Here is a 24,083-nt window from a genome sequence, read left to right as displayed (position 1 = left end):
GGGGGCCCCCGAGGGCGGTTTCCTCAGAGGGTCTCCCTCCCCCTGTACATCTGAGTATGCTGCGAACCCGCTTAGTTTTAGGAGGGATTCCTAGAGACCAGCCGGGTGCGCCGCTGCGCCCGGAGAGGGAGGGAGGGGGCGCTGTGGCTCTGGCGCCAGGCCTGCCCGGGAACCTGGGAGGGTCTACACGCGCGCCCTCGGGCTCCGAGCGAGCCCCTGGGGATGGATGCCCCCCAGCCAGGCTCCAGCCTTCTAGCCAGGAGGGGACCCCGGCGCAGTCGAGACCCTGGGCTCCACCACCCAGCACTGAGGTCCCAGGAGTCCGAGCCCGGGCCCACGAGGAGGAATTCTAGGCCACGAACTTTCCACCAAGGTGACAGCCTGTGCCTCCAGACCCTCAATTCCGAGCCTTGCGAGACCCCCCGCCCGCGAGGAGGAGAAGGGCGCGCGGCTGGAGCGCGGCCCCCTCCGCGGCGCCCAGCTCGCCCGGAGCTCCGGGCCCCGGGTTGGGGCACCGCGAGGGCCGGCCGGGTGCGGATCTGTGAGTGAACCGCAGAGCGCTTCGCACAGCTCACAGATCAGAGAGCCGCGGTCGCCCCACCGACGTGGTCCAGTGAGCTGCTGCAACAGCGCTCAGCGACAAAGCCGGCACGGCCCGGACTCGGCGGTCCCGCGCAGCGCCCGGCGGGGACGCGGGAGGGGGAGCCAGGCAGCGACTTCAAAGCCGCTCGTCCGGACTCAGTGAGAGGGTGGCGCTCCAGGGTGGCAGGGTCTGAAACTGCGTCTCCCCCAGCCCGCCACCCGCGAGACGCCCACAGGCAGCCCTGACCCGGGCGACCCGAGCTTCCCGCGTCTCCAGCCCTCCCCGCGCGCGCGCTCCCTTCGCGTCCCCGGGGGCCCCTGGGCGTTGTCACACCCCCGAACGGCCTCGCGGGTCTGGCCACACCCGCTTCCCTAAGCAGCTGTGTGGTTCGAAAGGTTTCCTCACTGCCTTCTCCCACCCAAAGTCTTTGGATGCCTCCCTCCGGCTCCAGCTGTTGGGGGGCGGGGGAAGACCCTCGCGTGCGCCGGTGTCCCGCGGAGTAGCCGGGCCTTTCCGCTCGCCGGTGGAGGCGCCGGGAGAGCCCCCCGGAGAGGAAGCGGAGGGGAAAGCTGCCCGCCCCCGGCGCCCTTTCCCAGATGGCCGGGCTACGCTGCTCCAGGTGCGCGCGCCTTAAAGACGCGCCATCTCCGCGTGCGCTGCCGGCCTCGAGGGTCCCAAATGTGCGCGCTCTTTTTTTCTGGATTGCAGCGGGGAAGGGCAAGGGGAGGGGGAGGCTGGGGCACGGGGTGGGGTGGGGGTGTGGGGAGGTGGCAGGGAAGTTTGCTTAAAGGGAGGGAGAGGTCAGAGGTTAGGAGGGATTAAGGCTGGCAATCCCGCTCACCCCTGGCTCCCAGAGAGGGACTGCCGGAAGCAGGGGATCCGGACATCTAAGAAAATGGGATCGGGAGGAGGGCGTGGTCGCAACGAAGACCGAAAGATCCCCAAAGGAAGCGCGCAGAGGAGCCGGAATGTCGGGGTGCACAGCCGCGGAGGAAGAGAACCAAGAGACAAGAGGGCAGCGCTCACTGTCGTGACTCTGCGCCCCCCGCCCCCCGACCGTGACAAGGCCCTCTGCGGAGTCTTTCTGCGTAGGGGCAGAGGGCACGTTCTCTGCACCATGTCGGCCCTCTCGGCTTCCACCCCCGGCAATGCGCGCTCCTCTATCAGGCCTGCCCCCGCCTGGCCCCTCTCGGTTATCTGCTTGGGAAGACCTCCGGAAGGGCCCCCCTCTGCTTCCACCCACCTCCCCAGATTCCCCAGAATAAATCCGCCCTGGGGTGAACTGCCCCCAGCCACCAGAGGGGAGTACTTGACGTTTGGGAACTTCCCAAAGCTCCTGGAGCCAAGTGGAAAGGGCTATTTCCTTCCCCACTTAAGGTAGCATCACTGCCCCAGAACAAGATTCCTCCCCAGCTCTGAGCAGGAGACCCAGGCACCTGACTGCCCCCTGGCCGCCTCCACCCCAGTTCTAATGGGCATTTCTGACTCAGCCGTCCGCCCTGGTCCTCAGTCTGCTCCTTCCCAGTTTCCCCACCCCCTGGTCTCACTGGTCAAGACCCTGGAGCACGGTCCAGGTTCCTGGTCCCTCACAGGCCACACCCTGGTCTTCAGCTGGCCTGCCGGCTCTGCCTCCCGCATCCACCCCACAGTTACCCGCCTCCACCTCTCTGTGGCCATTTCCACCCCGCCTGGAGGGCTGGTTGGTCTTCCAACTTCCCTTGGCTCCTCAGTCTCTTCTCTCTTCACACTTCATCCACACCACTGGTTGCCAAGAATGCTGAGAACTAGACTCGATCCTGAAAGACACCTTGGGGCCCTGTGTGACCTGCCCTGGCCACCTCCGTCGCCTGGGGTGATAAGGCTGGCCTCACTCGGCAAGCTCCTGCCCCAGTTATATTTTCTGCACCACTCATGGCTACTTTGGGTTGTGAGATCTTAGGAGCTGTATGTATTTGGGATATGCCTGTTGAAGATCGATTCACACATAATGACAATAAAAACCCACTTTATGTATACTTAAACCATATATTTTAATGACTGCTTACTATATTTCCCCAGTGACTCCCCTATAGCTCAGACAGTAAAGAATCTGCCTGCAGTACAGGAGACAGGGTTTGATCCCTAGGTCGGAAAGATTCTCTGGAGAAGGGCACGGCAACCCTCTCCAGCATTCTTGCCTGGAGAATCCCATGGACAGAGGAGCCTGGTGGGCTGCAGTCCATGGAGTCGCAAAGAGTCAGACACAACTGAGCGATATTTCCTCAAACAAAGCAAAATTCAGAAGAGTCGTGTTTCACATTTTTACACATTTCTTTAACCTCTCGCTTAAAAGTTAAAGGTGGCTGGACCCTCATTTCTGCCATGCAACCTATTATTCTGGTTCAAGTGTATGAAGAAAATGCCTCCCAGAGACATGTAGCTGGGAATGGAGGAATGTTTTATTACCCTTGGCATATGACTGGATCTTCTTCCTGAATATTAGACAAAATTCAACAGGTAGAAATTTCTGGAAGATTAGTTTCAATATGGAAGCTGAAACCGTATTAACGATTGCTTCATACTCTGCTATGTTAAAATCCATTGAGCTATCTTATGCATTGAATGGATCTTTTACCCACATCATTCATTGGTCATTTGGAAAATAGTGCTTCTCGGGGTTATGCCGTTCTCCCAAGGGTTGACAGATTTTCTTAAACAATATCACAAAATCACATTTGTTAATATCACCTCCGAGTTCATCAGAAAGGTCTTTAAGTACTGGGAAGTTGTCTGGCTTACAGTATTGGACACACGTTTTCCAGAATTTTCCTTTTCACTTGAAAACTCAAATTTTATCCCTGGCCACAACGACTCTTTTCCTTGACATGACAGCCTCATTTCATTTACTTTCGAGAAAACGTCTGAACAGCTCTGGCGTGTCTGCCAGGTCCGTTTTGTGCAGGACAGAATCCCTGGCAGAGGGCTGGTTGGCCATAGCTCACCCACAGGGGCTCCCCTGAGATAGCTCCCACCCTTGCGAGTGCAGTGCTCTGAACACGACCCCTGGTTCCTTCCCCCAGAACATTCGAAGGATAGGTGCTCAGGGGCCGAGCTTTCATAAAGCTCATACCTTCTGTGCTTCTTCAGGGCCATGTTCAGTGAAACTGGCCTCTTTCAAGCACAGCTCTGAGCGCGTGGCTGCTGGGGCCGTGGCCTGCATCGGGCACGGGGGGACTCAGCCTTCTGCTCACCTGTGTCTGTGCCCCTTGCGCCAATGTCTGGGCGGTGACGAAGATAAACGATGGCTCGGCACACCTGTAACGTGGCTGTGTGTGGACCCTCTGCCCGGGTCTTGAGGATCTGCAGACCACACTCAGAACTGCTGTGTGCCCAGGGAGTGTTGTGAAGGTGGCTTCCGGAGGTGGATATACAGTCCTGACCCAGAGCTCCTTTGACTTTGGAAGGTGACCGGGTGTGTGCAGTGTGTGTGACCTAGCCCCGCAGGTGCTGACGACTCCCACACTCGGATACACGACTGTCTCCGTGGTGAGAGCGTCACAGGAGTCACGGCCGTGGGAGAGCAGCCGTGAGAAACTGCACGTCCGTTCAGATTGCGTTTTGCCACCAAATAGCTTTCACAAGTGCCTTTCGGCTCCGGTTTTGGGGTTGGTGACCTCTGTCACTCTCTCCACTCACCGAGGGGCAGCCGGTGCACAGAGGCTGGCCTCAGGGCCAGCCTGGGGTCCCCTGGGAATGGAGAAGTAGTTCTCGGATGGAGGCGCGGCCCCCACGCAGGGCTCAGATCACGGACATCCAGGCCGGGGGGGCACTCAAGCCCCCTCTCCGCCTGGCCCCGGGCCTCTCCCACCCGCTCAGGCTGTGTGTGTCCCGCACATGCGGCCCTGCAGCCGCTCAGGGCACTCTGAACACTCCAGACGCGTTCCAGCCTGCAGACTTGTCTTCTTGCAGTCTTACCTGTGAGAATCCAAGTTCCTCTAGGTCCTCACTGGTGGACAGGGAATTCAAGGTGATGAGGGGGGGTGGTGGGGTGGGAGACAGGTAGGGGGCTGGGGGCTGTCCCCACCCTCTCCTCGGGATCTCTTCGCCCTGTGCTCCAGCCCCCCGGGACCTCCGACTCCTCACCCGTGCTCACAAGTCACTCACCTTTAGAGACACCCCCTTGCTGTCTGCATTAGGCCCACAGACCCCGGTGTGGTTGCAGAAGTGTGGGCCATCTCAGGGAGACGTCCCCAAGGACAGAGACCATGATGGCTTGTCTCCGGCACAGGGCAGAGGTGACAGGTCCCGGCTGTGGAGCGATTGCTGTGTCCTTGGGATTGTTCTAGAACCTTCCTGTGGGACGATCTGTTGAAATGCCCAGTAGCCCCCAGGCTTCTGTACCCGTCAGCGATCTCCAAAGAGTACGCACTGAGAGACTGGTTTGCAGACTGGGGCTGCCCCGTCCAGAATCCTGGGGGCCGCTGCAGGCTGGATGCTCAGGCGGGAGCAGAGGCCATGGTGTCCAGCAAGGTTCCTTCTCCTCTGGGAGACCTCCAGCTTTGCTCTCAAGGCCTTGAGCTGGCCAGGTGAGGCCCACCCGCGTTACGGAGGGTCATCTCCTTCACTTAACGTCAGCTGATTATAGATGGTGATCACCTCTACAAAACGCCCCACCGTGGCCCCCCGGGGGCTGGTGTTTCCAGACCAGGTCCAGGAGCCTCACGAAGTGACCCCGAAAACCCAGCATTCAGGCTCAGGGTGGCGTGATCAGATCTGCAGGAAGGGAATTGAAATGCAGGCTCCTGGAACCCAGCCTGGGCCTGACTTTCTGGGCGAGAGATCTGGAAACGTTCTTTTTTAAAAAAATAATTGTTATTTATTTAGTTTTGGCCTTGTTGGGTTTCCATTGCCATGAGGGCTTTTTCTCTAGTTGTGGCGAGCGGGGACTACTCTCTAGCTGCGGAGTGCAGGCTCCTTGCAGCGGCTTCTCTCGCTGAGGGGCTCCCAGGCTTCAGGGCGTGCAGGTTTCATAGTCGGGGCTTCCGGGCTCTGGAGAACTGGCTCGGTAGTTGTGGAGCGCAGGCTCAGTTGCTCCATGGCGTGCGGGATCTTCCTGGAACAGCTATGTGTGTTCCCCTGCCCTGGCAGGCGGACGGGTTCTTTATCTCTGAGCCACCAGGAAAGGCTGGAAACCTGCATTTCAACTTAGGTCCCCGATGACGGAGGCCACTGGGGTCCGGCTCCGCTGGTGGGGGTGAAGCTTCGGAAGGGTGAGCCAGGCAGTCTCTCCCTTGCAGTGTAGCCACATCGTCAGCCACGGGCCCTGTGCTGCGTGACGCGGACTGTGGCCCCGCGGTGGGCAGAGGATGGACAGGAATGAGAACCAGCCGACGAGTCCTCCCGGGTGACCCCGTGGGCGTGTGACAAAGAGAAGAGAAGCAGGCCCTGTGCGGCCCGCAGGGTCCCAGACGGGGCGGCCCAGCCTACCCACTGGGGTGCCAGCCCGCAAGCCTGAGACAAAACGGGGTGTCGGCGTTCACGCTGGGGGTGCACAGACTGCCCCTTCCAGCGCCCTGGCCCCGCCCTCGAGGCTCCGGGTCCCGTGGGCTCCTTCCTACCCCTCTCATCCTGGGCTAAGACCGTCTCTGCGTGGTCAGTGCCTGCCCGCTCCGCCCGCCCCGCCGGCCTTGCGATTTCACAGGGGAAGAGTTAACAGCTCCACAAAAAGGGCTGACTCATAGACACGAGGGTCCTAGGAAGAGGGGGCAGCCTGGGGCTTGTGAATCTGGGGACCTTGGAAGGGTCCTCCGGCTCTGTCCCCATCTGCCCGATGCCTGCTGCTTGGCCCTAAGGGGACAGAGGGGCTGACCGCCTTGGAGGCCGGGTCAGTGAACTGTCCTAAGTCCATCTTGGTCGCTATAATAAAACACTGAACACAGAGCGGCTGAAGCACCGTTTATCCTTCAGTCTGGAGGCTGGGAGTGTGAGATCCAGAGCCCGGCAGATTTCGGGCCTGGTGGGAACCTGCTTTCAGGCTCACAGACGGCCGCTTCTCGCCATGTCCTCACTTGGGGAAGCGGCAGGGAGTTTCTGGGCTCTCTTATGAGGGCGCCGATGCCGGCATGAGGGCCCCACCTCCTGACACCAGCACCTTGGCGGTTAGATTCCAACTCTTGAATCTGGGGGTCGGTGGGGACAAACGTACAGCCTATGATTGTAACACGTTCTCAGCTCCCGGGGATTGGGGGTGGACATCTCTGAGGGCTGTGCTGTCTAACACAGCCAGTCTGAGGGGTTCTGCAGGGGTGTTCCAAGAACCACGCGTCCTACCACATGTCAGAGTGACAGGTTAGTATCTCGGAGCCACCCCGGCGTCTCTGGATATTGGACTGGATTCTCTCTGGACTGGGGGGGTTCCTGCAATGCAAGATCGCCTGGGGGCTTGTCCACTGAGCAGAGCCTTGGTCTCATCGCGTCCTCCTGAGTCAGAAGCAGCTCTCTGCAGTCCAGGCTGTGGCTCTGGAAACTGCATTTGCAACCAGCCGGGTGGCTCCTCCCATACTCACTAAGATTTAACTCTCTCGGTCCAGACCAAGTGAGGTGTGAACCTGTCAACCAGGGAGCAGCGCTGCCCAGGCCTCCCCTCCCCTCTGCATGCACCCTGCGGGTGTCAGTGGGCACCCCGTTTCCCTGGTCCCCCCGCCCTGTGTGTGTTTGGCTGCCCGACCGGACCGTGGGTTTCAGGAGAGCAGGGTCTGTCCGGATTGCCGGCTGCCGCAGTGCCTGCAAATACCCAGTGGAGGAGCCCAAGCCCCTGGGCACCCTCTGCAATGTTGATCAGCCAGGGGGCATCCTCAACGCCCACGGCCCACTCACCCGAGGGATTTAGAGAACAAAAACTGACCAAGGTGCCTATTCAGAACTTCCCAAAGATTGGAGTGCAAAGTAGAAGTCATTTTTCTCGAGTTGCACTTCCTAATCGTACATACTCTGAATGTAAGCTCTTGGACTCTGTGCCTCCCGGGGACCGGGGCCTGGCCGGGCGCTAGAAGGGCTGCCGCTCTGGCTGCCGCTCTCACCGCCAGTCAGTGACCGAGCGCTGTGGGCAAACCCCCACGCTCCTGCATGCTCCCAAAACAAGGTTTGGGGAGACTCCCTCTGCCACCGTGCTTCCGCCTGAGACAGCTCCCATCCACAGGTGGCTGGGTGGAAGGGATAGTTTCTAGGCTAATTGAGCATTGCCCCCAATTCCACTCTCTCCAAGAAAAAGGCTCTTGATTATTCACGTATGAGAACGTGGCTTTAAATAGCACCTCAATTTGCTTCCTCACCCATCCAGGGGTCTCTGTGGAGAGCGGGTGCCCAGGGGAACAGGTCTGCCTCCTAGAAGATCTGGAGGGGGGGCGCCGTCTCCCCCACCAGGGAGGAGACCTGCTCCCATCTCATTTCCATGGGGCAGAGCTTCTCTTGCTATGACAATTAAAAAGATGGAGAAACCATTTGCATTTTTCCTGGGTGTTAATGACCTTCCAAACCAGCATTCAATTGTCTAGTTTAAAACAGCACGGCTCACATTGCATGAATAATTCAACTGCCGCTGCGTTCTCCCACGCACAGGGCAAAAACCTCATTTTTGACCTAGTTCCTAAAGTTTAATCCATTCACGTAATTTTCCACACACACTTGGTTTCCTCTTTTTTTTAAGGTACATGTTATTTTACTCACATCCTAAGTAAACTTAGTGCCAAGTTTCGGGGGCTTATACTGACGATGTGGAGACCTAATTTGTTTTATATCACCTGAAGCCTTGAATTTAATTAATTTTCAGTCTTAGGCACAGAGGCACCCACCGCCTCGCTGTGATCTGGCTCAAGTAGGCACTGTAGGGATGGAGAGAGAAGGAGGCGTGGGAAGACCCGGCGTTCAGGGAGGCCTCGAGGTGGTCAAAGGTACTCGGGCGGAGGGCTGGGGCCCAGGCCGGGGGGTCAGGTAGGCTGAGACCAGGGTGAGGCCGCAGCTCGCACCGGGGTCACTGCCTCCCTCCCCAGGAGCCTTCCGCCATAGAGGGTCCTCTCGCTGAGGACTCGGCCTGCAGGAAGGCTTCCCCCAAGAGTGGAGCTCCGCTGCAGAATTGTGAAAACCTAGGGTCCTGGCCTCACCCTGAAGCTAGGAAAGCCGCATTTCTGGGACAGGTCCTGGGTTTCAGAGTTGCTTCCTGACTGTTCTTAATCACGTCCTAAGACAAAGGGCCACAGCTTGTTGCTGTTGCTCCGTAGCTCAGCCGTGTCCAGTTCTCTGTGACCCCGTGGACTGCAGCACGCCAGGTCTCCCTGTCCATCACCAACTCCCGGGGTTTACTCAGACTCATGTCCATTGAGTTGGTGGTGCCATCCAACCATCCCATCCTCTGTCGTCCCCTTCTCCTCCCGCCTTCAATCTTTCCCAGCCTCAGGGTCTTTTCCAATATGTCAGCTCTTCGCATCAGGTGGCCAAAGTATTGGAGCTTCAGCTTCAGCATCAGCCCTTCCAGTGCGTATTCAGGGTTGATTTCCTTTAGGATGGACTGGTTGATCATCAGACTCTGTAGCTTAGAACAACAGAAATGTCTCACAGTTCTGAGGGCCACAGTTCTGAGAACCAAATGATGGAATGGTCACAATGGCTGTTCCAGGGACGCTCTTTGAGCAGCTAGTTGTGCTAGACAACAGCATCATCTTATGTAAAATGTTTAAGCCTTGGGGCCACTCTGCTGGTGTTCTGGATTTACAGACAGGGAAATGTGAGTGACTCAACTACTGTTACACAACCAGGGTCCTGCTTAGTCGCCGGTCGTGTCTGACGCTGTGCGACCCTGGACTGTAGCCCGCCAGGCTCCTCCGTCCTTCTCGCTCCGGAGCTCTGGGTCCCCACCCCTCTGTCAACCTCAAAACCACCCGGAGCCTGAGCGCAGCGCAAATCGCCCTGCATCAGGAGAGGCGCACCTGCTTTGGCCTTCAGCCTCCACTTTCCAATCTGACGCCACCCTGTGTCCTGAAGTGACCTGAGCTGCTCGGGACGCGTGGTGGACGGCGGTTTGGAGAAGGTCTGGCTGAGAAATGTTAGGCCAAACCCCCACAGGCCGGGTGGCTTCCACACAACACAAGTTTCTCTCTCATGGTTCTGGAGGCTGGTGGCGTGAGATCGGGGTGTCACACGGCGGGGTCTGACGGGAACCCTCTTCTGGGCCTCTCACCGCGTCCTCACCTGGCGGGAGGGGTGAAGGATCGGGGTCCCTTTTATGGAAACAGGTTCAGTTCCTGTGGGCTCCACCCTCATGACCTGGTCATCTCCCTAAGGCCACCCCCCCCCCACCCCGGCCTAACGTCATCGCCCTGGGGGTCAGGCTTCCCAGCGAGTACTGGATTGGAACAGTCAGTACTGGGGATGCAGCATCTCAGACGAGAGCCAGTGGGCTCGGGGACCCGCGGAGAGGAGGTGCGGAGAATGCCGTGGTTTCTGGGGTTGGCAGAGTCCTGGGAAGAATGGGGACGAGGACCTAGGGCAGAGACACGGCCTGGTGGCCCCCGGCCGGCCGGGGGGCTGGAGGAGGACCGGGGAGGAAGGCCCCCGTCAGGGACCTGAGCTGCGCTTGTGCCCTTTGCTGTGCTAGACGTGAGACGTGCCCTGAGAACGCACCAGAGAGGCGCACGCGGGGGGCTGTGTGACCACGGACGTCCCTGAACCAAGTGAGGACGTCCCTGTGATCAGGGGTCCACAGGGGGCCGGGGGACTCTCCCCCTCCCCTTGGAAGCCTCCAGCCTCCTGCGCCTTCGCTGAAACTGGAGGCATCCTCCATCTGGGATGCTTTGCTTCTAAACCCCTCCGTGGCCTGTCTTCCTGCGGCTAATTCTTCCAAGCCTCTCCCGGCTTCTCGGAGCTCCCATCCGCCCCCGGGAGCCCCGGAACCTGGCACTGATGAATCCATCCATCAAGCTCTCATAGCCAGGATTTCGGTCCCTTCTCAGAGGAGTAGCAAGCCCGTCACAAAGCCCTCTGCTCTGAGCCTGCTGCGCTTAAGGTAAGCCCTGGATATGTATTAAACTGGAGGCCTTATAGGGGGAAAAAAGCCTTTTAATAAAATGCAGTAGCATTTGCTGCAAAACATCCCCTGTCCTGGTTTGCTGAGCTCCTAGAGACCCCGCTAAGGCAGCCGAGTCCGTCAGGCCATCTCGGCTTTTGGACTTCCTGCTGACCCCGGGCATGAACCCTGGTCTCTCTGAGAAGCCCTCGTGTTGAGTTGCTTTGCTTGTCTGGGCCTTGAGGGTCTGGGCGTGTGTGTGCCCATGGGCGTGTATGTGTGTGTGTGTGTGTGTGTGTGTGTGTCAGCATACACTTGTACCCACGGGCACAGGAGCAAGGGGCCCTCGTGAGCCCCTCGTGGTGGTGGGGGGCGGGGACCAGCTCCTGCAGGTCTGTCAACCCCAAGGGGTTTGGGAGACGCCTCTCCTGGGGGACCCCGAGGGCACAGACTGATGGCCCCCTCCACTGCTCATGGAGCCAAGGCTGGCCTTTCTCCGGGGCAGGCCTGCGGGCAGCGTCTGAGCAGGGACTGTGCGTCCCAGAGCCTGAGCCCGCAGGGACCCCAGGGCGGGCCTGGGCTGCTGGTAGAGCGGCGGCCACATCAGATGGCCTGGGGCCTTACCCGCGTCCCACCTGGGATGGTCCTGGGGTGACTCGGGCTTCGGGAGACAAGCCGGTCCTCCTCCCCAGCAGGCCAGACGGCAGGGACCCTCGAGGACCACTGAGCCAACGTCGCCCATTCAGAGGAGGAGACACCCAAACCCCGACAGGTCACAGGCCTGGCTCACAGGCTCACGGGCAGGGCGTGGAGAACAAAGCCTCGGGCCATTAGGTACTGGTTTTTAACACAGACCACGTTCAACCTAAAACTCAGAAATGTGAACGTGAAGTTGCTCAGTCGTGTCCGATTCTGTAGCTCACCAGGATCCTCCATCCATGGAATTTTCCAGGCAAGAGCACTGGAGTGGGTTGCCATTTCCTTCTCCAGGGGTCCTTCTTGACCCAGGGATGGAACCCAGGTCTCCCACACTGCAGGCAGACGCTTTACTGTCTCAGCCACCAGAGAAGCCCGATTCAGAGCAGGTTGCAAATCCTAGGGAAGATGAGGCGCTCACTGCACACCTTCCATGGCGGGGTGGGAGGAGGCGGCCTGCAGGCCTCAGAGGGGCCCTTGGGCGCCCGCCGACTCACCTCCTCTAGGGTCAGCCTCACTGCACGCCCTTCCCAAGGGGGCTGCTTGTGGCACCAAAGCCCACCTGTGCACCTCTCACTGGCCACACCGCCCCAGGGTCCCCCGTGGCTCAGGCAGGCTGTGTCCGAGCTCTGCCTCTTTTCCAGCCCCTTCCCTGGGCTGGATGCTAAGAAGTGTCCAGCACTGCAAGCTTCTTCTCTGCACAGCCAGGGGCCGGGGCTGGGCCCGTAAGGACAAGGTCAGAACGGTAGGGGCAAGGACTCGGGGCTGAGTACAAAGGCGGAGGGCAACGCGCCCAGGGGTGGGGGGAAGGGGAGGTTCTCGGGAGCAGCACACAGTTGGGGGGGCAGGTCAGGACTGGGGGCCCTGGGCGGACGGAGGCGCTGATTTCTAAGCGGAACAGTGAGAGGCAGGGGCTGGGCTGGGGGTTAAGGGAGGCTCCCTGGTGGTTCAGATGGTCAAGAACCTGCCTCCAATGCAGGAGACCTGAGTTCGATCCCTGGGTGGAGAAGATCCCCTGGAGAAGGGGATGGCTACACTCTAGTATTCTTGCCTGGAGAGGAGCCTGGGGGTACAGGCTTTTGTGGTCACAAAGCGTCAGACACGACTGAGCTTACACTTGCACTTTCCAGAGGCACTGGGAGCAGTTCTAACCCTGACCCCCGGGCAGCAGAGAGGGCACCTGCTGCTGGGCGCCCGTCAGCCTCCCGAGAGAACTTTCTGACTCTGAGAAAAGTGATGAGACATGGGTTTTGGCCCAACAGGCTGACTGGCATCAGCTGAGAAGAGCCTACCCGCTGGTAGGAAGGAATTCACTTTAGTTTGTTAGACGTGTTAACGGGATGGTCGTTCTGTTGCTGAGATGTCTTTGCCCGTTAGACATGCATATGGATGTGTCTGGGTATGATGCCTTGATGACTGAAATTTGTTCTAAATGTATTCCAACCACAAACATGGCAGGGGAGACAGACAGAATACAACCAGCAAAGACTGGAGGGTTGTTCAAGATTTGTTGTTTTTCAGCCGTTAAGTCATATCCGACTCTTTGCGACCCCATGGACTGTGGCACACCAGGCTCCCTGTCCTTCACCATCTCCCAGAGTTTGCCCGAGTTCATGTCCATTGAGTCAGTGATACCATCCAGCCATCTCACCCTCCTCAGGCATGGCTCATAGCTTCATTGAGTTACTCAAGCCCCTGTGAGATGACAAAGCGGTGATCCACGAAGGGGTTGTTAAAGCTGGGCTGGGGGGTGAGCATATTTTGATTCATTGTTCTATTCTCTGGACTTTACCATGTCTTTGAGGTTTTCCTTAATGAGAATTTAAAAAGGATGAGGGCAGAACCTCAAGCACGTCTGGTGAGAATGTGGGGACCGGGTCCTCTCAGGCAGTCTAGGGCAGGTGACTTGAGGTTTGGGGCAAGCCATCTGGCACCTTTAACAACAGAAGTGAAAACACGCATGACCGTGAGGCAGGTCACTTCTGCGTGAACAGGCATCAGCGCCTGATGGCTCACACACGAGGAGCAGGGCCGGGTGATGCGCCGTGTGGCCCATCCCGGGGCGGACACAGGTGAGCTGGTGGCAGGTGTGGGCTGGGGTCCGGTCGGAGGGCCAGCTGCTGTGGCCCCGAGCCAGATGTCTGACCCCCAGAACCTCAGAACATGACCGTACTTGGAAGGAAGGCCTTTAAAGGCATAACAAAGTTACAGTGAGGTCTTCAGGATGGGCCCACATCCGTGGTGACTGGTGCCTTTATGCCAAGAGATGAGGACACAGACACACACGGAGGGACGATGGTGTGAGGAGATGGGGAGGACCACGTCCCCAGGCCGAGAACAGAGGCCTCAGGAGGACGCAGCCCTGCTGACCCCGAGATCTTGGACTTCCAGCTCCCGAGCCTGGGAGACGGCCCAGTACCTTGCCAGCCCTAGCAAACTGATCCACTAACCCCATTTTTATAAAAATAAATAATAGCAGAAGCCCCTCTACATGTATGTGCGAGTGGAGAGTGTGTGCTAGTGGAGAGGCTCCTAATGTCCTGGGCGGGTGGAGATCAGGGAAAGTCAGCTTGCTTTTGCATTTTCTGCATTTCCTCACACCAGCCTAACCTTTGCCATTGAAAAAATAGCAGCTCTCTTGTCAGAGAATTTAAAAAAAAAAGAGAGAGAACCATAGAGAAAAAAGGTTCTGAACCATGTATCAGGAGACTGGATTCCATTGAGACTGAATTTCCAGAAATTCTGCATAAAACTGCATTTTAAAAAAGCCAGTTTAGTTGCGTATGGGAAGTAGAAATTTGGAGAAAAAGGTCAGACGCCCCATTTCTTTTGTTGATGCTTCCTTCAGACCGAGCAAATCTGTGTTCGTCGCGCTAGGATGGTGACACTGTGTTATTTATAAGGTGGTCATAAAATTACCATATTTGTCTTTCAGTAAAGAAGGACACTTCCCGGCAGATCCTCAGAGAATCTCAAGGTCGCAGGCTTGAGAGGAAGGCCGTTCACGCCCCAAACCCCGGGATCGTTCTCATCCCCTTGGCCTTGACGTCCCGTGGACGTCTGGCTTCCTCTCCCACTGGGGTGACCCCAGCGCCCCTGCCCAGCCTGTCCAGAGGCGGCCCCCAGGCAGGGCGGGGCTGGCCCCTCCCGCACGTGGAGGAGTGGGGTTCCTCCTTCCGTCTTTGCTCACACACTCTAACAGCGCCCGGACTCTTCATTACAAAGAGCACAATTTTGCAGATCATTTTAAGGCGTTAAGGGCCCAGACACAGGGTTTCCCTGGTGGGTTCAGTGGTAAAAACTCTGCCTGCCAGTGCAGGAGACATGGGTCTGATCCCTGAGTCAGGAAGCTCCCACATGCCGTGGGACAAGTGGGCCCGCGTGCTACAGCTACTGAGCCTGACTACCGAGCCCACGAGCTGCAACGACCAAAACCCACGTGCCCTGGAGCCCGTGGTCCACCAGAGAGGCCACAGCAGCGAGAAACCCACGCATCGCAACTAGAGAGCAGGCCCCGCCTGCGGTAACGAAGGAAAGCCCGCTCCCAGCAATGAAGACCCAGCACGGCCGAAAAAAAATACACAAATAAATTTAAAAAAGACCCAGACACAATGTAGAACCGCCACGCGTTAAACACTGAAATTAATTAAAATTTGAATTAGCGTAATCTGAAATGTTTCCATGTCTTCATAAACACAAAGATTTTAGGTGGAGGTGGGTAAAGGAGGGGGAGAGAGGCTACATTCTTATTTATTTCTAAGTGCCTACCCCTAGTTTTGGACTCAGCCTCACCTGTGATTGGTTGTACCCTCCAGAACTAATCAGGCAGTTAAGTTGGTCCCGGGTTTTTCACGTCCTGCCCAGGCAGCGATGAACCCATGGCTGGGGTGGAAAGGCAACGTTAGGAGCAGGCCGGCTGACGTTACCCATCATCATCAGAGGGGCTGAGCTCCACTGGACTTGTGTCTTACTTGCTGCCGCGCTCACTGTGCCCGGGACAGGGGAGGCCCCCAGGGACACCCGCCATGAGGATGAGCGAACGGAGAATGCGTACCAAGTGTGCCCACAGGACTCAGCTCTCTACCCAGGGTTCATGTCTGCTGCTCACCAGTTTCGCCTGCAAGGGCAGACTGCGCCCTGGCACCCAGCTCGGCATTGGTACAGGTGGGCGCCCCCGGAGCATCAGCGGAATGAATGAACCTCGTTAAGTCAAAGCCACGATCCCCAAGCTCAGCCGGCTCCTAACCCCTGGGGACGCCCCTGCGTCCTGAGAAAGACACAGAGTTTCGAGGTGCCCAAGTCATGCCGGGGGCTTCCTTCTCACAGCCTTGCCCGCAGCTGAGGCTGCTCTGGGAGGTGGACCAGCTCCGGAGCATGTGCACCGCACCTGCTATGACTTCTCTGGGGGACCACCCTCCACCCCAAAGTCCTGCCTCACCTTCTCTGACTCCCTCCCCTCAGGGGTTCCTGTGACTCCAGACAGCTCGTCAGGACCTTCCATCCCTGGACTGGCGTCTGCTGGGAGCTTCTCTAGCGCAGACAGTGCCTGGGCCAGCCAGGTCCAACCCGGGCGGAGGCACCTCCTTCTGGGCCGGCCCTCCCTGCAGTCCGGGTGTCTTCCAGGGTGACCCAGGGACGTGAGGCTCCGGCCCTGCGTGCAGCCCCCTGCGGAGGTAGCCACCCTGCCCACGTGTCCCCAGTCTCCGGCAGCCGTGATGCGTGATTCTAGGTATCCAAGGAAGGGCGCTTCCATCTGGGGCGGACCCGAGAGGCATCCATGCTTCTGTTGACCTTGGCTCCGTGGCCTGCCCTGTCCCGAGCAGGCTTTTCAAACCTTGTCCGGCCCGGCGTGGCCAGTTCTCCCCACCTGCGACACAGGCAGGCACCATCACCCTGCTTGGAGGGTGCAGAGTGCCCAGAGGGACAAGTGACTTGGTCAAGCCCCATCCAGACCCATCTAGGCCCCAGGTCCCTGCCAGGGCAGAGCCTCGCGCGCTACAGACAGAGTGAGATGTGACCTCGGAGGGAGGTCACAGGGAGCCGGCACTGCTGGCTGTGAAGACAGAGGAAGGGTCGTGGTGCTGCAGGGCGTGGGACCCCGTGGTCGTTCAGTCACCCAGTCATGTCCGACTCTCTGCGACCCCGTGGACTGCAGCATGCCAGGCCTCCCTGTCCATCACCAACTCCCGGAGCTTACTCAAACCCATGTCCATTGGGTCGGTGATGTCATCCAACCATCTCATCCTCTCTTGTCCCCTTCTCCTCCTGCCCCCAATCCCTCCCAGCATCAGGGTCTTTTCCAGTGACTTGGCTCCTCACATCAAGTGGCCAGAGTAGTGGAGCTTCAGCTTCAATGTCAGTCCTGGAAAAGGCAGGACTCAGCTTCTCCCTGGAGCCTTCGGGAGGAACGAGATGGGCCCCACTGACCAGCCCCGTGAGACCCGTGTTGAACGTGACCTGCAGAACTGTAAGATGAGAAATCTGTTGCTTCAGGCCACGAAGTCTGTGCTAAGTCATTTGTTAAAGCAGGAATGAACACAACGTGAAACCGCCCACAAAGCCGAGTCGCCTCCTTCCTTCCTGCTGGTGGCCGAGGCCTGCGGGAGGAGGGGCTGTGTCACTGTTGATGGCAGTCGCCAGAGGATGCAGATCAGGTGAGAAATTCCACCTCTGGCGATGCAGCTTAGCAAGTGACGAGCCCCACCTCCGGAAGGCGGGCACCGGTGGGTGGGCTGCCCAGGCCAGTGGCTCCAACCTCAGTTCCAGGCACGGGTTCGAGGGGAGATGCTGGCTGAGCCATCTCCTCTACACGTGCCCTGCTGGGACTCCTTGGGCAGGTGGCGGGGCAGGGCAGGGTCAGTGCTCGGGGCCTTCCGGCAGTTCTCCCTGGGCCCCTGGAATGGGAAGCAGCATCCCGAGTTCACGGGGCTGTAACGAGGCCCCAGTGTGGCCGAGGGCAGCTGCTGGGCCCGGGAGCTCTGCAGGGCGCGTGGGGTAGAGCTCGGACGTCGGAGTCTGTCATTTCCAAGGGCACCCGTGTGCAGTCAAGACTGAATGGATGCAGGTGAAGGATGTCTGAAAGTGTGGCAAATCAAACGGGCCTCATCCAGGCCGAGATTTAGAGAGATCCAGGGTCCTGAAGACCAGCAGAGCAGAGCAAATCTCAGTGGCCAGTTTCTCAGAAAGATCAGCTCCGCAGAGCATCAGGCTTATGAGATTCACCTGGGGGACAGGAAATCCTTGTTAGAGGAGGCTGATCTGCAAGGCAAGGACTCACCCACAGGCAGACAGGCTCACGCGTGCTCCCATGCACCCTGAAACCACCTATAACTGCCAGGTTGCCAGGACCCATGCTCAGGAGCTGTGACCCAGAGGCTGCAAACCACAGAGCCAGCCTGGGCTTCTTTCTTGATCTTTTCAAATCCAGCACCTGCATTGTTAGGACTCTGATTTCCCTGAGGCTCCTGGGACCCTGGGTCAGGTGTGAGCACACCCACCTGGGGCAGAGTCCAGGGTGAGGCTGGTCGGGAACGAGGGACGGGACGCAACAGCCCACACAAACCCACGTGCACAACGGCAGGGACTCTGCATTTGTTGCTGTTCCGTCATCGTGTTTGACTCCGCGACCCCGAGGGTTGTAGCGCACCAGGCTTCCCTGTCCTTCCCTATCTCCCCAAGTTTACTCAAACTCATGTCCATCGAGTCGGTGATGCCATCCAACCGTCTCATCCTGTGTTGCCCCCTTCTCCTCCTACCCCCAGTCTTTCCCAACATCAAGGGCTTTTCCGATGGGTCAGCGCTTCGCATCAGGGACTTTGCACATAAGCGCATTCAGACACCGTGGGCAAGAGGCAGTTTCCTCCAGCAGGACGCAGGCCTACGGCCTTCACGGTCACGCTGACCCAACGCGCCCTGGCCATTCGGGGCTTGGCTGTCTTCAGACGCAGCCAGGAGCAGCCTGCCCGGGCTCTGACGGTGGAGAGGTGGTAAAGTCCTTCTCCTGCGCCATTTCCTCTCCTGCTGCTCCAGGGCCTGGAGTTTTGAGGCTGGAGGCTCACTCCTTTGGGACGGGCTTTCCTCGGCTCCCAGGAGCTGCAGCTGATCCACAGCACCTCTGCTGAGAGCTGAGGGCTTTGGGACCCTGAGGAGAGCTGTGTCCAGGCTGGGGGAAGGCGAGGGGCTGAGAGGAGACTGGGAACCCCAAAGTCAACAGTCCAGCCCTAGGCCCACCACCCCCACCCTCATGGAGCAGACCCTGAGTCGTTCACCTCAGGCTGGTGAGATCTCTGCTCAAAAGCAAAACACAGATATTGTGATAATGCGTTCCTGTGCAGGTATTTACAACTGTGTGTTAGTCGCTCAGTCAAGTCCTACTCCGTGTGACCCCAGGGACTGTCGCCCGCCAGGCTTCTCTGGCCACAGAACTCTCCAGGCCAGAACACTGGAGTGGATTGCCATTTCCTTCTCCAGGGGATCTTCCCAACTCAGGGATCAAGCCCAGGCCTCCTACATTTTGTGGGCAGATTCTTTACCCTCTGAGCCACCAGGGAAGCACAGTTAGAACTGTTTTTTAAAATGAAGAATTATTTCTGCAGCAAAGAACATCAGGTTAAAATGAGAGATTCTGGATCCAGACAGCTTGGATTTTAATCCACCTCCACCGGCTTTCAGCTACGTGACCTCGAGAGTCTGCACCTCTCTGTGCCTCCCTTGCAAACAGGGATGGTAATAGTATGTGACTCTCGGGGTTACTGGGAGGGGTCAGTAATAGTACATGACTCTCAGGGTTATTGGGAGGAGTCAATAAAATGAGTTAGTATTTGTAAATCACCTGGCATAGGGCCTGGCATGTGGTGAATACTACATACCTATTTGTTGAACAAGATAAAGAGAACGCCAGTATCTGGACCTACTCAACCTGACGCATCCCGCTCTGATCTTTGTTTTCTGATCCTGCAGTGAGAGGGGGTGGGAACACCAGGTCGGAGCCCAGTACCTGCCGAGGACAAAGCTGGGGAGCAGAGGGGGACAGAGGTAGACTGGGGGTGTGCACGCTGGAAGGCGGATTGCACAAAGGAGCCCCGGCAGGACGCGGGCTGTCGAGGTGCTAGGGGACACACACACCTGACCCAGCCTCCCGCCTTCAGTCCCGGGTTGACCCTGACGGGCAGCCCCTGCCCTGCGCCCAGGCCCGCTGGCCCCGCACCCGGGATGGGCGGGCGCACAGCCACGCTCTGGGTCCAGCCCCTCCCCGGGGAAGTTCTGGGCCTGTGTTCTCAGCTGCCTTCTCGCCAGTGCTGGGGGGACCCTGGAGGAGCGGAACACAGTGACAGTGATGCTGCTGCAGTGTCTCAGCCGACGCTGGGCGCCCTGGGGAGGGACGTGCTGGTGACCCCCCTGGCGGTCATGCCCCCCGTCCTATGGGGCCCAGGCGCCCCCCACCCCTCCACCCTCCCCTCCGTCCTCCCCACCCTTCCCTCCCCCCTCCCCTCCTCTCCCTCCAAGCCGCCCCGCCCCGCTGTCCTTCTCCGCCTTGGGCCCCGCACCACGCTCTCGGGAACTGTATGAAGTTATGTGCTTGAGGAGCTGACAGCAGCCTCCGGGCTCAACTTTTGATCCGCCGGGATGCTGACATCTTCAAACCGGAGCGGGCTTCCGGCTCCCTGCTCCCTTAGTTGGTGGTGGCAGCTCTCCTGCAGGGGTGTGGCCGGGTCGTCAAGGCCGGGTGTGCATGCATGAGGAGCCAGGACGGGCTCTCCCGGGGCAGGGAGGTGCGGGGGCCTCCGAAGGTGGAGACAGGCGCCCGCCCCTCCTCGGAGCTGCTCTTCCCCAGGCCCCTGCCTTTCTGGGGGCCAGAGTCTTGGCCTCAGGATGGGGGTGCCTGTGGGCACTAGCGATGCTCGGGGCTCCTTAGCGCCCCGCGTGGCTGGAGAGGGCCCGGCCCGTCACTCTGGGCAGGCATCAGGGTGTGTCCGCGGTCAGGGCTGTCTCCCGCACCCCTGATAGTCCAGAGGAGGACGAGGACGGCCTCCCGCAGTCTGCTCGTCCCGAGTGAGGAGGGAAGACCCGCGGGGACCGACGTCAAGGTCCAGGCGTGGGCAGGACCGGTTCCTCCTGAGGCCTCCGTCCTCCCCATGTCGTCACGTGGCCGTCCCTCTGTGTCTCTGTCCTGACCCTCTTTTCTTATAAGGACACGAGGCACATTGGACCCAGGCCAACCTTAATGACCTCAGTTTACCTTAGTCACCCCTTTAAAGGCCCACTCCAAACACAGCCACAGCCTGAGGAGCTGGGGCCGCGGGTTTAACATACGAATTGGGGGCACAGTTAACCCCTAACACGTCTGTCTTACGTGCTTTTTCCAACCTGTGAAGGGTTTCCCAGGTGACCCAGGCAGGTTCTTTACCACTAGTGCCGTGTGGGAAGCCTTAGAGAATGTGAAAGTGAACGTGTTAGTTTGCGACCCTATGGACTGTAGCCCGCCAGGCTCCTCTGTCCGTGGGATTCTCCAGGCAAGAACACTGGAGTGGGTTGCCCTTCCTTCTCCAGGGGATGTTTCCGACCCAGGGGTTGAACCCGGGTCTCCTGTCCTGCAGGCAGATTCTTCACCAGCTGAGCCACCAGGGGAGCTCCAGGGATCAACTGTCCTTCCAGGACCCTGGCCGGCCCGGGCTGCAGGCTGGCGTCCCTGCCCATGGACGGGCCCCAGCTGAGGCCCCAGCGGCTGGCTGCGGGTGGAAACAGCACAGGAGCAAGCTGGGATGGCCGTGGCCATCATTGTCAGCTTTTTAAAATGTTTTGTATTTGAGAAAGAAAAGAAGGACGGATCAAGTCGAGGTGTCTGGACCTGATTCTGCCTGCAAAGGGGAAGAACCGGACGCTTCTGAGCAGGAGGCTGTGTCACGAGATTGTAGGGGAGCCGCTCTGCAGGCCTGCAGGCTGGACAGCATATGGGGGGGCGGGGGGCTGGGGAGGCCAGGGCAGGGAGCGAACTGAGGCAGAAGCCCTGGCCGCAGGTTTTATTTCTCTTAAGTCAGTTGCATCCCATTTCTCCAAAGAATTTCCCTCTCTGGTTTCAGTCCTGTGCTTAAAAATGCCAAGTTGAATAATCCTCCTGCCCCGCAAAGCTGTCATTTTCGTCCAGGAGGGGCTGGGGTCCTGGGAAGGCTGCAGAGCACCCCCCCGCCCCCCACCCCGTCTTGGGGTGCCTTAATCTGGCTCCCAGAATGGGGCCGGCCTTTGTCATCCCCGCCCCCTCTCCCTCCAGGGAAAGCGAGGCCGGGTTTAGACTTCTGGAGTCAGGCAAAGAGTTTCTGAGTGTGGGAGGCTACTCCAGGCTGGATTAAAAACCCACTTTCCTGCCAGCTGGGTTTCTGACAGAAATGCCACAAGCTGGCACCTGGCAGCATCACCAAGCTGGCAACGTCGGGGAACTTTGATTTCTTGCAGCGCGCTCAGCAGTGCCTTCAGCGTTTCAGCGGCCCTCCCCTGTGACTTGCATTCCTGAGCGGGGCTGCTGTGGAAGCCGGCTCCAAGGATGGGGAGTGGACCAGGCGATGTGCATTTCCAGGGAGACGTGCAGGCTGCATCACTGCTCCTTCTAAAGGTCTCAGCTCAAGTCCGGTCGAATCAGGCTGCTGTTCTATAAATCGGTGAGTCGTGGTTATGTTGATTCTTACGAACAAAGCAGAGTGGAGGGAGGCAGGAGCCAGGGAACTGGCGGCGGGCCTGGGTTCAAACCCTGACTTCGAGGGATGCAAACTGTGTGTCCGTGAACGGACAGAGCACTCCACGGCGAGACTCGCTGGGAAAACGGGAGACGCTCAGGCCCTGGCGTCTGTGAGCCAGACATGATGGCCATGCGTCCGCAGATGAGATGAATCTAAACGGAGAATGAGAGGTCCTCAGGGTGGGGCCTGACTTCCCTGGTGGCTCAGACGATAAAGCGTCTGCCTGCAGTGCAAGACCCGGGTTCCATCCCTGGGTGGGAAGATCCCCTGGAGAAGGAAATGGCAACCCACGCCAGCACCCTTGCCTGGAGAATCCCATGGACAGAAGAGCCTGGTGGGCTACAATCCATGGGGTCGCAAAGAGTCGGACACGACTGAGCGACTTCCCTATCTTTTCTTTCTTTCAGGGTGGGGCACACAGAACCCCACCCTCCCACTCTCCTCGGCCCTGCGTTACCCCCAACCCAAAGCTTGCTTTCCAGTGATGACTTTCTCAGGCTGACACCCTGGGGCCAAGTCCACGGACCGCGCTCCCGCACCGTGTCCTCCTTTTAGTATCAGGAGCTCGGCAGCCGTGTCCGCTGACAGCCGACTAGAGAGAGGCTGCGGCCAGGTGGCCGGGGAGCGGGCAGCGGGCGGCAGGAAGGGCAGGCACCGTCACCTCTGGAGCTTGTCTTCACGAGGCGGCACCTCGGCCAGGACCGTTCTGCCCCCGTCCCCCCACCTGGAGGACGTGTGCGACCAGGTGTGGGCGAGTCGCCAGCCGTGGCACTCAGGGCCACAGGACAGACGGGGCCTGGAGCCCGCTCAGCCCGTGGGGTGGGCGCAGCCGCTGCTCCCGAGGGCCCCCTTCCCCGGGTGGGGCTGCTGGGGGTGGGAGCGGGTGGGAGCAGGTGGGCCCCGCCAGGGTGCCCAGCCCTGGACGAGCCCGTGTCCTCGGGGAGCCGCACTTGTCCTGCGTTCCCCTGCCCCGTGAGTGCGCGGTGCCCTGTGCTTCCGACCTTCTAGGCCCTTTGCAAATATTAACCTTCTCCCCATCGCAGCAGCCGTTTGAAGCCAGTACTGTCGCTGCCCCCTACGCACGAGGCCACGGAGGCGCATGTGGGGGACACAGCGAAGGTCGCAGCAGGCACGTGCCGGGACAGCTGGGAGCCCGGAGCACAAGACTGATCTTCACGAAGCTTCCGTGTGGAATCAGGATCCGTGTAGGGCAAAAAGTTATGACCAACCTAGACAGCATGTTAAAAAGCAGAGACATCACTTTGCTAACAAAGGTCCATCTAGTCAAGGCTATGGTTTTTCCAGTAGTCATGCATGGATGTGAGAGCTGGACCATAAAGAAAACTGAGTGACGAAGAATTGATGCTTTTGAACTGTGGTGTTGGAGAAGACTCTTGAGAGTCCCCTGGACTGCAAGGAGATCCAAGCAATCCATCCTAAAGGAAATCAGTCCTGAGTGTTCATTGGAAGGACAGATCCTGAAGCTGAAGCTCTAATCCTTTGGCCACCTGATGCGAAGAGCTGACTCATTGGAAAAGACCCTGATGCTGGGAGAGATTGAAGGTGGAGGAGAAGGGGACCACAGAGGATGAGATGGTTGGATGGCATCACTGACTCGATGGACATGAGTTTGAGTACGCTCCGGGAGTTGGTGATGGACAGGGAGGCCTGGCGTGCTGTGGTTCATGGGATCGCAGAGAGCCGGACACGACTGAGCGACTGAACTGACTGCAGCTCCCCCTGCAGGCTGCCCAGCCGCTGGGTGTGGCCAGTGTCAGATCGGAGGGAATGTGCCTGGGGGTGGGGGTGGGTGGGAATCTTCAAGGGAGAGGAAGGTGCTCGCCAGCCTTCGGGGGTGCGGGTGCCCCTCTGGGACTTCCACCTTAGGGTGTGTCTCAGCCCTCCATCTGCCCACCTGAGCCTTCTCTGGCGGCTTCCTGGGCTTTCCTGGGTGAAAGGGAGAGTGTTGGATGTCAGCAGGCAGTTGAAATTCAGTCTTCTCCCTGGTGGACAGAGAATGGACTGGAGAGAGTTGTGG

Source organism: Muntiacus reevesi, chromosome 6, assembly GCF_963930625.1.
Source record: "Muntiacus reevesi chromosome 6, mMunRee1.1, whole genome shotgun sequence".
NCBI lineage: Eukaryota > Metazoa > Chordata > Mammalia > Artiodactyla > Cervidae > Muntiacus > Muntiacus reevesi.
This window is presented reverse-complemented; position numbering follows the sequence as displayed.